The sequence below is a fragment of the Trichoplusia ni genome, chromosome 19 (genome assembly GCF_003590095.1).
Source record: "Trichoplusia ni isolate ovarian cell line Hi5 chromosome 19, tn1, whole genome shotgun sequence".
NCBI classification, from domain to species: domain Eukaryota; kingdom Metazoa; phylum Arthropoda; class Insecta; order Lepidoptera; family Noctuidae; genus Trichoplusia; species Trichoplusia ni.
The window spans coordinates 2,617,345-2,629,798 of NC_039496.1; positions in this window are offsets into that span (position 1 = coordinate 2,617,345).

A 12,454-nucleotide genomic window follows, 5' to 3' on the forward strand; every position below is an offset into this window, starting at 1 on the left:
GATCGCAGACAAAAGTTTACCAACCAAAATTAGTTGTAGTGGAGATAATATTCGTGACGTTTAACTTTACAATTTAATAGAAACGCGTTTGTACTGTTGCGGTTTCTGTGGAACAATTCTAAGGAGTTATGTCCGTACTTTTGTTATAAATAGGAACTATTGGGATTCGACGGTCGGTCCGTATCTTTATGTTATACGGTCGTCTATTGTTTCACGCCAGCGCTTACTGGCAACGAAACCGTTGCTAGACAATCCTGCAACTTTGATCCAACTAAAACATGGGTGTTTTGTCTGCTTGTTTTTAGAGGCTATTTGGGGCTATTTCCTACTGATAAAACATATTCGTTTTAACTGATAAACGTTGCCAAACTTTATAAATAGAATTCCTTTCGTTCACATAACATTACAGCTCATGATTGAGTCTGTTTGTGTCAGAAACTGTCTGATCCCAAAAAATACGCGTGAGTATACCGAATAGAAAATAATGTTTCACTACTGCAATTGTTTTGTTGCGGGTGAGTTCTGGGTCTTTGGGGAATATCCATACACACGTATTTACGACAATATCCGCACAGTTTAGTTAACGATTCGTACCTTTTGCACTCGTTTGCGTGGTGCAGTACCGTTTCGCAGTGAGAATTCATATGTTATAAAACATACCACGTATGTATGTTTGGGTTTGTTTATGTAACGTATTGTCTGTAGATACTGGCGAGTATGTCATATTTAGAGTTATATAAAATTATTTACTCTAGAAGTATAAGTAGGATATATAACTGTACAAGTCTAATTTTTTGTTGATTATAATGTCCAGAATATTATGTATAAAAGGGAAAAACAAAAATATGCACCAACTTAGTGTGACATTGTGGTGCATTTAGAAAAAATAGACATCCTGATTCAGCAGCAAATAGATACGATCTTAACGATGGATGAAGAATTTCGGTAGTTTAATGTTTTCTTTATCCTATTTGTATGGAACTCGTAGTATCACGAGTACGATTTTCCGCGTGACCGATTTTCTTTCATATATATATTATTTTAAACATGGATAGATGATATATTCCTTAGTGAACTGAAAAATTCAGAATAAAAAAAATATTGTACAAAACAGTGTGAAACAAACATTTTTTCATTAAATCTTAAATCCAAACTTTACTTTCGACTTGGCTTTCCATATTATATGGAGACACACGAAAATCCTTTGAAAATATTTGCCAGCGACCACAAATCCTGTTTACGTGCCTATCCACGGTTTCAAATCATAACGTTTTTTTTAAGGAAAATTCTATTGGATTTTCTTTATTTTTCCATTATATTCATACACTCAAATTACGCTGGGTTAGTTTTGGATTTGGATTTGCTTAGCTGACGTCATAGGTAAGTAGAGACTCAGTAGTCGATACTCTATAACGCATATGTAGTATGGAATAATAATCAATCTTTTGCATAGCTTTCTCCGTGAACATGCATGGAGTAACCATGGTTCAAGTCACTCTGATCTACGAGACGCGGGTGATGCGAACAACATCGAATAAAAATTGAACGTAGTTTTCCTTCATAACATCATTCGCTTGTGGTTGTGTGATCAACAAATGATTGTGGTTGTGTGATCAACAAAATGCTTGTGGTTGTGTGATCAACATATGCTTGTGGTTGTGTGATCAACAAATGATTGTGGTTGTGTGATCAACAAATGCTTGTGGTTGTGTGATCAACAAATGCTTGTGGTTGTGTGATCAACAAATGCTTGTGGTTGTGTGATCAACAAATGCTTGTGGTTGTGTGATCAACAAATGCTTGTGGTTGTGTGATCAACAAATGCTTGTGGTTGTGTGATCAACAAATGCTTGTGGTTGTGTGATCAACAAATGCTTGTGGTTGTGTGATCAACAAATGCTTGTGGTTGTGTGATCAACAAATGCTTGTGGTTGTGTGATCAACAAATGCTTGTGGTTGTGTGATCAACAAATGCTTGTGGTTGTGTGATCAACAAATGCTTGTGGTTGTGTGATCAACAAAATGCTTGTGGTTGTGTGATCAACAAATGCTCGTACTGAGATCGAGAGTTTTTGTACATGTGACTTGAGTGTTCGTAAAAACCCACGCGTCATGGATTAAATATCTTACTTTAGAAGTGTTTTGTTCCGATACAGTTTAGATGATAAACCATTTTATTTATGAATTCATTAAAAACATAATTCACCCTAAATTAATTCAGACACTATTTTTAAACGAGAATATTCTTCCTGGAATTCACAGCAGCTATAAATTCTACTGCTCATAGCATAAGATAAGTTCGTGACACATAAATCGCAGTTATAACGCCGTGTTACTTAGTGCGTCCAGCTATTACGCGGTACAGGAAGCCCGCTACCGCTTTCTAATGTAATGCTATTGCAGTTGTAGAAAAAGGACGCTGTTCCATCCCACGTAGTGTTCTGTCATGGTTACACTTCTACAATAATATGATTTACTGAGTATTTCTAACGATTAGGTTTTGTAGAGGGGGTCACCACAATCTTTGCAAATAACTTATTCATGCAGTTGTATAAAAGAGACGCCATCCAAACAAGGGTTAAAGTATGAAAATGCTGACTCGTACTGTTTTTTGTAAGTTACATAGTAATCTTATTTTAACCTAACCTAACCTAAACCCCATATTATTACTTGCCGAGTACGTTCTTCCGTAGTGCGGAAGAGAGAGCCTTCCATTGCATTCCCGTTTTTTATCATTATAGTAACAATTTTACAACTGAAATAATGTTACAATGCACTGATTAACCTACAATCCGCATTAAGTATCGCGTAGCAGGTAAAAAAAAATATTGAGACTTGTCTGCGAAAACAATTGTATCAACAACGAATAAAATTGAACGTAGTTTTCCTTCATAACATCATACGCTTAACATAAACACGACAAAGTACAAGTATTACACAAGCTTCGACATTTAAATCAGCATAAATTACGTAAACACATATTTCTAACATGAGAAATATCTATTTAATCGCCTACCAGATAAACAAATTTATCACTAAACACAAGTCTGGCTAGCAAACGTAGTTATTGACAGATTAAATATCTATTACATGTATAATTAGCGACCGCATTGGGTAATTAGTGGTTATTTCTAATCTCATGTAACCAAGCCTGTTTTGTTTGTATATAAATAGAGGTTGGATACTCGTAATGTTGTTTTCTGATACATATGTTGATGTTAAATTGTAGGATGATGTTGAAAGGTTTTCAGTTTATTGGTAGGTATATTTTGTTTCCTTTAATTATAAACAATATATTTGGAATAATTTCGACAAATTTTGTTTAATTATGATGTGAATTTATTAATAATTTATTGAACAATTTAATAGTTTCGGACTAATTACTTTAAGGTTCCTTGTCTTGAGAACTATTTTTTAATCTTCATATGGGCTATATTTTTTTGAGAAAAAATTATAAATTAAGTCATCAAAATACTCGGTTGTGTTCTGAACACTCAATTAATAAAAGCACTGTTCACATCACCTGCTTATAGGTGCCTACCCTAATAATTTTTCGTTCACGAAATTCTGTAACATCGTAAAATAACATTAAGTAAATATTTACAGAAGTTATTCAAAGTCTAAAATTGAAATCTTAATTTTTTCCATAAAAACTTTGTGATTGTCTCCTAAGGGTGTTGAATTTTAAAGAAAGTTTTTATGTTTCAAAACAGGAGAGAGATTAAATTATTTAATAGATTGGTTCGCGTCTGCCCATGTTTTATACTGGTTCTGAGATTATTTTAGATGGAATAATATACCTACAAACCTACATACTATTGAAATCGAGGTACACCCATTTTCTACTTATATTATTACAATGCCAGGAAGAGTTTTCGTGGTAAATGAAATGCGGATCGGTAGAACTGTATTAAAATGCCTCGGGATGGACAATAATAGAAGGATTTAAGGATGGCCTTTGCCCAGTAGTGGGACACTAAAGAAAAGGTCACACTCATTCTCTTAACTAATAAGACACACGTTTGAACCATAATTTAGAATTCCTAACAACTTGGAGACAAACGTCAGCCTGTAAATGGAAAGAAAAAAAAAACAATGGTAAATTGTTGGACTTCCTGAAACGAATTTAAATCCTTATTCCTAAACGAAAGAACAAGTAGCGTACAACTGCGTTAGGACTAATTTACTTCAGATTAGATTGCAGTGCAGTTTCTTTCGTGCGATGCATATTAATTCTCTTGTTGTTGATTGCTGGGCTCGGAATTCAAATGTCAGTTCAAATGAAAGGAAAAAGATGTGACTTCAGGGAAGAAGGATTCTAATATAAGGAAGTCTTGTTTTCAATAGTAATTTGTTTTGTTGGAAAAAGTAAGAATTGGATTAGTAAGAAAAAAGCTTTGTCTAAATGTACACCACTAGTTAGACCCTTGTGGACTTATAGTCAAAAATTGTGAAAATAGAAAAAACTTTCAGTGTAAGACAAAAAAGCTCAACTTTTAATTAAAGTTAAAATTGAATGAAAAGTTCTATTTTTTTTTTTACTTCACGGATTGTTAACATAACTGTCTGCCCGTGACCAGGCTGCATCTTAAGCTATAGTCAGGGTATGAACGTAAAGCATCCGTTTTGTGTATAAAAAGTTGTTACGACACAAGTTCGTTTTCTAAACTTTAAAGTTGTTTATCGTGGTCAATTTTTATTTTTCAGTTAAAGGCAAAAGGTTTCTTTATTTCTTAATAGTCTTTATGATGGAAACAATACTTAGTCGTTAATAGTTACATTAAAACGAGAAAAATAACAGAGCTACTTGAATAACCATCGTATTAAATGACATTGTTTAAGTGCTTTCAAAACCACATTTAGTCGCAATAAATATACCAGAAACTTTTAGTAGAACACCAGTAACAGTATAATTAAATTAGTAGCTCCCAGGTATTGTAAGCTTCTAACTTTACAGAGCACTATAATAGCTGAGCTGCACAACTTCGCTTATACTCCGCGACCCATTTTATCCACACAACTGAACATTCTCTCACAAAACAGGCTCTTAAAGTGCAGTGAGTGATAGCTAACGCGTCACTACAAGAACTTAGGGAGATTGACGGGGATTCCAGACGAATGCATTTCGGAACTCATGGATTTGGCAGCATTTCAGGAATTTGAAAGTTTCATATAGTTTAAGAACGATTAATTTTTTTAAATAGATTTTTGTAGAGATTTATTTGCAATTTTGAATTAATATGGTTTGTGAATGCCTATTCTCTGGGTCACTCAGTTAGTCAAAACCCAATGAAACTCCTTACTTATGATCTAATCCTTAATCATGCAGGAATAATATTAATTTAACTTTAAGATTACTCAAATAATTTGCCCCTCTCAAACTATGAGCACAGATCTAAAAGCTTAATACAAAACTACATTTGAAATTGCATCATGCAAAAATTTATTACAATAAAATCCGCAGTCCAGATATTCAAACATAGATAAATGTTTAACCTAGTATGTTAACTATCAGTATCGTACAATAGCATAAACGCGAAAGTTTGTTCATGTATAATATATATTTGTTCCCCTTTCACGCAAAAACCACTGAACGGATTTAGAGGAAAGTTGGTACACAGATAGTTTATAACCAGGATTAACACACATTTTATCCCGATTTTATGTTTTCCTGGATTCATTTCTGATTTGTATCGGGTGGGCCCGCGGGTAATAGCTACTTTTACATGATGTTTGTACCACACGAAGTCGACAGACTCCTGACAAAGATCGACAGGGGATCGGGCCAATCTTAGTGAGTGAATTGCTTAACTCTTGACCAATGCAATTTGGCTGTTTAATATTGAGAAATCCTATGAAAAACCTTTTTAATTAATTAATTAAAATAATTAAATGGTAGATAAGGTAAAATTCGTTGAGGAAAAAGGATTACACAAAATCGTGGAATCGATATTCGTCTAGGATAATTAGCAATCTCGATATGTAATGCTAATATAAGCAGTCTTATTCCTTATATTGTTATACCTAGAGTAGTTCTCGGAACGTTAAGTACTTGTAAGCTTTAAAATATACCAGAAATTGAAAAACGAAAAGTAATATAGAAATCCAGTCCAGTGACACAAAACTTCGTTATTATTATATATATTTTTTTTCTTTAAAAAAAAAACGACTCCCACAATCAGGAATTTAATCCTTGTGTCGCGGGGGTTTTACAAACATACAATTCACATGCACAAAGACACCCAGACTCAGAACAATCTCGTGGGGATTGCACCCGCGACACGTCGCGCTCAGGTGGTTTGGTGTGGTGACCTCAACCATTCGGCTATCCGTGCAGTATACTATAATGATATTGGTGGTTTAATGTGAATTGATTGTGATCCGGAATAATAATTCCTTTTAAACTTTCTGTCAAGATATTAATATAAAAAGTATTGAGAACTATATAAACGCTTTAGTGCATTTTCTCAAGCTCTCGTACTTACTATAAGTTTTTAAAGCAAGACTGAGGCCGTTGTGAAAGCGAGACACCGCTACGCATTTGTAGAGCACTGTCACCCTTCCACAATATTTCTTTCAAAGCACAAGAGCTCGTAGTACAGGCACTGGTATTAGTTAACTACTCGACGCAGAGGAACACTGCATCCATATTCAAAAGCATCGAACTCTTGTTAATTTGCATGCTATGGACCCACGAATAAAAACCTAACTATTTCGTACACTCACACCCAAAGCTTTTAAGATTTTCTTTATAATCAGTTCTCGTAACACCCTTTTAACATTCTATTTACCCTTTCGACTGTAAATTAACTTAACTTTTCTCTTTAAAATATTAGTTTTATGAATAATGATTTTATTTTGGGTAATAGTGTTAAAGTTATAATTTAGATGAGCACAAAGCGTAATGTTTTTACAGAGATTTAACGAAAATAAACCTTGTTTTAATATTGTGTTAAACTAAACGAAATATGGGACTAATAAAACATAATACAGCGTGAATGATATTATTTTGCATTCGTTCAACTATTACTGCATTTTATCATTTACAAACAATAAATTGAATAACGCTGATGTAGTTGATTAAACGGCGAAACCATTGAATGGACTAAAAATTCAATTGAATTCATTAATTTATTGAATGTTTTGTCAATTTCATGGTTTTTATGAAGTTGACTTTAAAATGACTGGTTTTTTTATTATTCAAACATATTTACACAACAAAATAAATAATGCATTAATACAGACCTTCTGATTACCAGAAAATGGGGCCCAAAAAAATGCTAGTGACATTTATTTTCGACAATATTTTTACTTGTTCCACATAAGTGATGCGTCAGCGTTAGTGATCGGAGATAAGTCACTTATCGTAGTCTTATTTTTTTTTTCTAACAAGTCTACAAACCAACTTCATTCCATACGTTTGAAGTTCGTATGAAATTCCATACGTTACACTTTACCTCGTTTACTTCGAAAAACATTTAATATACAAACTCTTTGTTTAGCTATGCGCGATAGTACCACCGTCGTACATTTAGCAACAAAACCTTTTTTCCATCCGCACCCTATCACTCACTTTGTCAGCTCCAATAGCTGTATAGAAACGTTTTTATTTCCGTGATTGTTCCACATCCAACAGTTTGAATTGCGAACAACGGGAATTTTTATTTCACCTCTATTATTAAGCATATACCGGGAGTTTTTTCTCCAACAGTTTTGTTTAAAGGTATCGAAACGGATATCTATAGGCAGAGGGATTCTTTGTTAATTAAAAATGTGAGTTATGTCAACACCAGTAAGAGCTTTTGTGTGTTAATTTTGTGATGGTTGTTACGTTACTTATTGGGAGCTTTTAAGCCAACTGAAATGAATTATATGTTCCTGAACCTATCCGAAAATATTTACTTACGTTATTGTATCGCAAAGTAGATTTTGATCTCTTTCAGAATTCCGTACCCATAGTAATAAGAACGGAATCCTATAACCAGCTTGGAATGTGCGATGATGACATATTTCAATTACAGACAATTATATCTAGGTTCCACAATAAAAATAAGGATGTCAGTAATCTCGTAAAATGACTCATGAGTCGTCGAATATTCATGTTACAATACTTATTCTGTATTTGTACTTGGGTACGTGATACTTTTAAAACATAACAAGTGCATACTACCTAATACCTACCACTCCTTAACGTTATATCGCTGCCGTAGAGGAAGAGATGACCCCATAACGCCATGTAGTTCGCTATCAGCCTTCAACATCAGCATTAGCATTACTTTTAGCGATGTTAGGCCACATGAATCAAAGACATTGACTTCTACCCTTCGCGACATTGATTTAGCACGCCCGCTTTCATCAGCTGACAGTTAACTAAATGTGTAATCGTGTGTGTTAAAGGCACCACTGGCTCTTCCTGCTAATTAAGCCATCGAGCCGTGAACGTTTTATTATGATTGATAGATATTTTATGGGAGTTAAGGGGCATTGAACCCTCATAATGTTTATTTTAATTATAGAGTTTCAGAAGGGAAATGCCCAGTTACATTCTGAGGCAGTCATTTGTTTAATCTGTTTACTTCTTTTGTAATTTTTTATATCCTTGATCTAATTTTTGTTTTATTTTTATGGTTACGTACCTACCGAAAGGGATAAAGCGAAAACCTTTCACTAAGTCCTTGCTGTTTGACGTCTAAAATGCTGTACCTCATTAACCGATACTGTTTAACTTCAAATATAATAGTAAAGCACAGGTTACGGTACAGTCAATAATTTGAGGGATGACCATTTTCTTTTGAGAATTTATTGTTAGTTATCCTGTCTGTACTGAAACCCTAAGTTTGTTTGTGTTGTTTAACATTTTTTCATCTGTCGTATTCTTAACTTACGAATTGCGAATATAAAAATAGTAGCACTTAAATATATCGGATTTCTAAAATAGTATTTAAAAGCACTTTGATATAGAGCTGTTTCATAAATGTTATTCAAAACACTGACGATACTAAATCCCTAATGCAAAGCTGAGAGCAGCTTTTACGAAATTTGTATATGATATGATTTTTCCTTAAACTTGCAAGTAACAATATCCAAGAATCCTGAAAGATTTTCCCTTGAGATTTTGAATACGAAATGAAGTCGTTCCATTTTCATTCGCATTATCACGTGCGTACTATAATTTATCACATTCATCAGTATATATAGTACCTATATTCTCTGAATCTTTCCACAATTACATTTACAAAAGACTTACCAAATAATTAAGGGGGATAATTAATGTCGGCTTTTCACGGATCCGATCCATTTCAATTACCATTTTCGCACCCGTTGTTCATATAGTTTAAATATAATTTATTGCACTGATTTTTGTGCAATAAAGTGCAGAATGAAAATTATTCAGCATTGTTGCCCTTTTATCCTTCAAGTTTTATAATCAACTAGCTGTTGCCCGCGACTTCGTCCCCGTGGGTAGAAGATATAAGTTATGATTTATACCTGCCCTGTTCTTTTTTCACATTTTCCTTTGTATCTTCGCTCCTATTAGTCGCAGCGTGATGGTTTATAGCCTAAAGCCTTCCTCGGTGAATGGTCTATTCAACACAAAAGAACAATTTGGACCTGTTCCTGAGATTTGCGCGTTCAAACAAACAAACAAACTCTTCAGCTTTATATATTAGTATAGATAGATTATTATAATATGATTAAGGAAAAGCTAGTTTAGTAAAAATACAAAAAAAAAACACAATAACATTGGTCATAATACTTTAACTTAATTGAATTTCTTCCTTGATAATTAAGATAAACCAGTAATATATTTGGCAGCTGCGAAACAAAAGAAACTTGAAAAAAAAAACAGATATGCAGTTTATTCCTCAAATCGAATTTGAAATTACTTAAACATCATTTCAAAATTATTTTAACTCTTGTATACATCCTAAACATTTAGCTTTACCAAGAAAAAAATAAATACACACATGCTAGTCCAACTTTTATTCACAAAATAAATGTATGCGGTACTCCGAACTCGCTGTGAACACGGTACGAGAGCCGGAGAGAGCCAGAGCGAGATTGTATCACATATATGGTCGGTCCTGCATCCAATAGATAGCATCTAAGTATAGAAGTATATTTTCCCTTGAATGTATGGGGGTCAGATGACATTCATTTTGCGTATCCTTAACGAATAAGTCAAGCAAATGCGTACTAAAAGAAGCGAACTAAACGAAGGAGAAAGATTTATTCTATTTTTTCTGTGGCAATGTGTTGCGAAGTTTCCTGAGTGCAATAAGTGACTGTTTTTCTTGTAAAATGTTGAGTAATATTAATAAATCGAGTGTTAAAATTATTCTGCATTATTGCATGTATTTTATTCTGATTGTTTTGCTATGTGCATTTAGGTAATAAATTATGAATAAGAAAAAAAGCCCTCGACATTGCAATCTTTCTTCCTGCGCAACTTTTAAACGTCATGACCTATTTTATGTCTAAGATAGTTCACCTTTCATGCAATACGAACGAAATTGGAATTCCTTCATCCGTTTTGGAGCTATTATGCCACAGACAGATGGACAGACTGGCTATCAATGCCGTCAATGTGCAGTAATGATAATATTTAATACGTTATTCTTCATGGCATTACAAAGGCCTCTTGCCCTTTCTTATAATTTTGATATTAGTACGTTAATATCTACATTGTAATTAGTTATCTCACGATATCCTTTATTGGCCCTTATCTATGTAATATCTTAGATGTAATATGTATCATAATATTATTAACAAGATTAACGATATATTGATAATATTATTATCGTTTGTATGTAGATGTATATATTAGCTGATACATTATTACCTGATACATTTCAGATATTTGTATTTACTATGAGCACTTAAAACATGACGTATTAAACCGTGCGAACGAGATGCCATTATTCGCTCTGTATAGCGCCGATTCGCTTGCACTTGAATAATCATGGCTTATGAGATCTTTGTAGTACTATTCTCATTAAATATCAGCAGGTTATCTTCTAATACATGATTTCATTTTACAAATTCAATAAACAAAGTTGCGAGGATAAGCATAGCAACTTTTTTTTGTGGACTCGATTTCCATAAAGCCTTTATTCAATATCATGTTAAGATTTTAATCCCTATGCTTCTATTCGAAGAATTGAAAATTAAACAAATGAATTCTATTGTGATATTATATTCTGATTTCACAAATCCAGCGTTTTGTCTATTTAGTTCAGTAACAAAAAAAATATTATCAATTTTATTCAATTTCCTGTATGAATAATTACAAATACTTTACGAAGTTATGTCGAATCCAATATTGATTGGAACAAACCTATAACAACTTACTACTTAGCCGACAACATAGTACATATTTGCTTTGTACAGAGGGTCGGTTTATCTTTATTAAATAGCTTCGGATTTGGACCCCTGACCTAGTTCCTACAAGCTGGCGTTATCGCTTGAAAACAATCCTTGTTTGAGTTGAATAACCTCTTGTGAGATGAAGACAATAATTATTAATATCCAGAAATGAAATATTTCTATCATAATATGAATATTGCTGAATCTGATTTGCATCTGTGACTCCTTTCATCTAACTTTTTACGACAAAGTATATCAAAAATACTCAAAAGAGTTGATAAACCATAAAACGCACAATAACATTCGAAAAGTCCATGCCTAACTTGGGATCGAACTTGAGGCTTTTGACTTGGCAGTCCCGTAGTCTACCACTAGGGCACGTTGTTGTTACTCTTCAGTTCTGTTAATTACTATCTACCTTTGCAATTCAATTTACCCTTACAAAACTACATAGGGGCTCCACAACAAGGTTCCAAAACTTTGAAAAACAATGTATCGAGTAAAGTTACCTCAAGACACAAGTGCAAGTCAACTAGCAGAGGAAGTTAAGAATCATTTGTTTCCAACTTTTCCTTGCTGTGTCAGCGGGGGTTTATTGCAATGCATTGGCTCTCTCTCCGTTGTTGCCGAAAACTTTGAACATTATAAGGTATTTTATTAGGGTACCTTTACTAGATTTCATTTTTATATATCTAAGCATAATTTCTGCCTTGAAGTTTAGTGTTGAAAAGATTGGATTCAGATTGTAAGGAAGTTTCTTATGAGACTATCGTCATCGTAAAATATAGGTATATGGATCATTGCTCTTACAGCTGTTATCGCAAATCTAAATATTAAGAAAACCACTAGGCAGTGGACGGATAAGTATATATTATAAGAAGACTTGATGACTTTTAATCCCAAAGCAGGTCTAAAATAAAAAAAGTACCAAATTTAATAGCTTGGTTTCCTGCGTTATACCATAAATATACCGAACTAAGCCATTTCACAACGCTTTAAAAATCTCTTAGCAATTAGGCATTACCTAAAGCGTTCTAGACCGGGGCGATAAAACCGCTAATTGGAAAAAAAGGTTCGACGTTGAGCC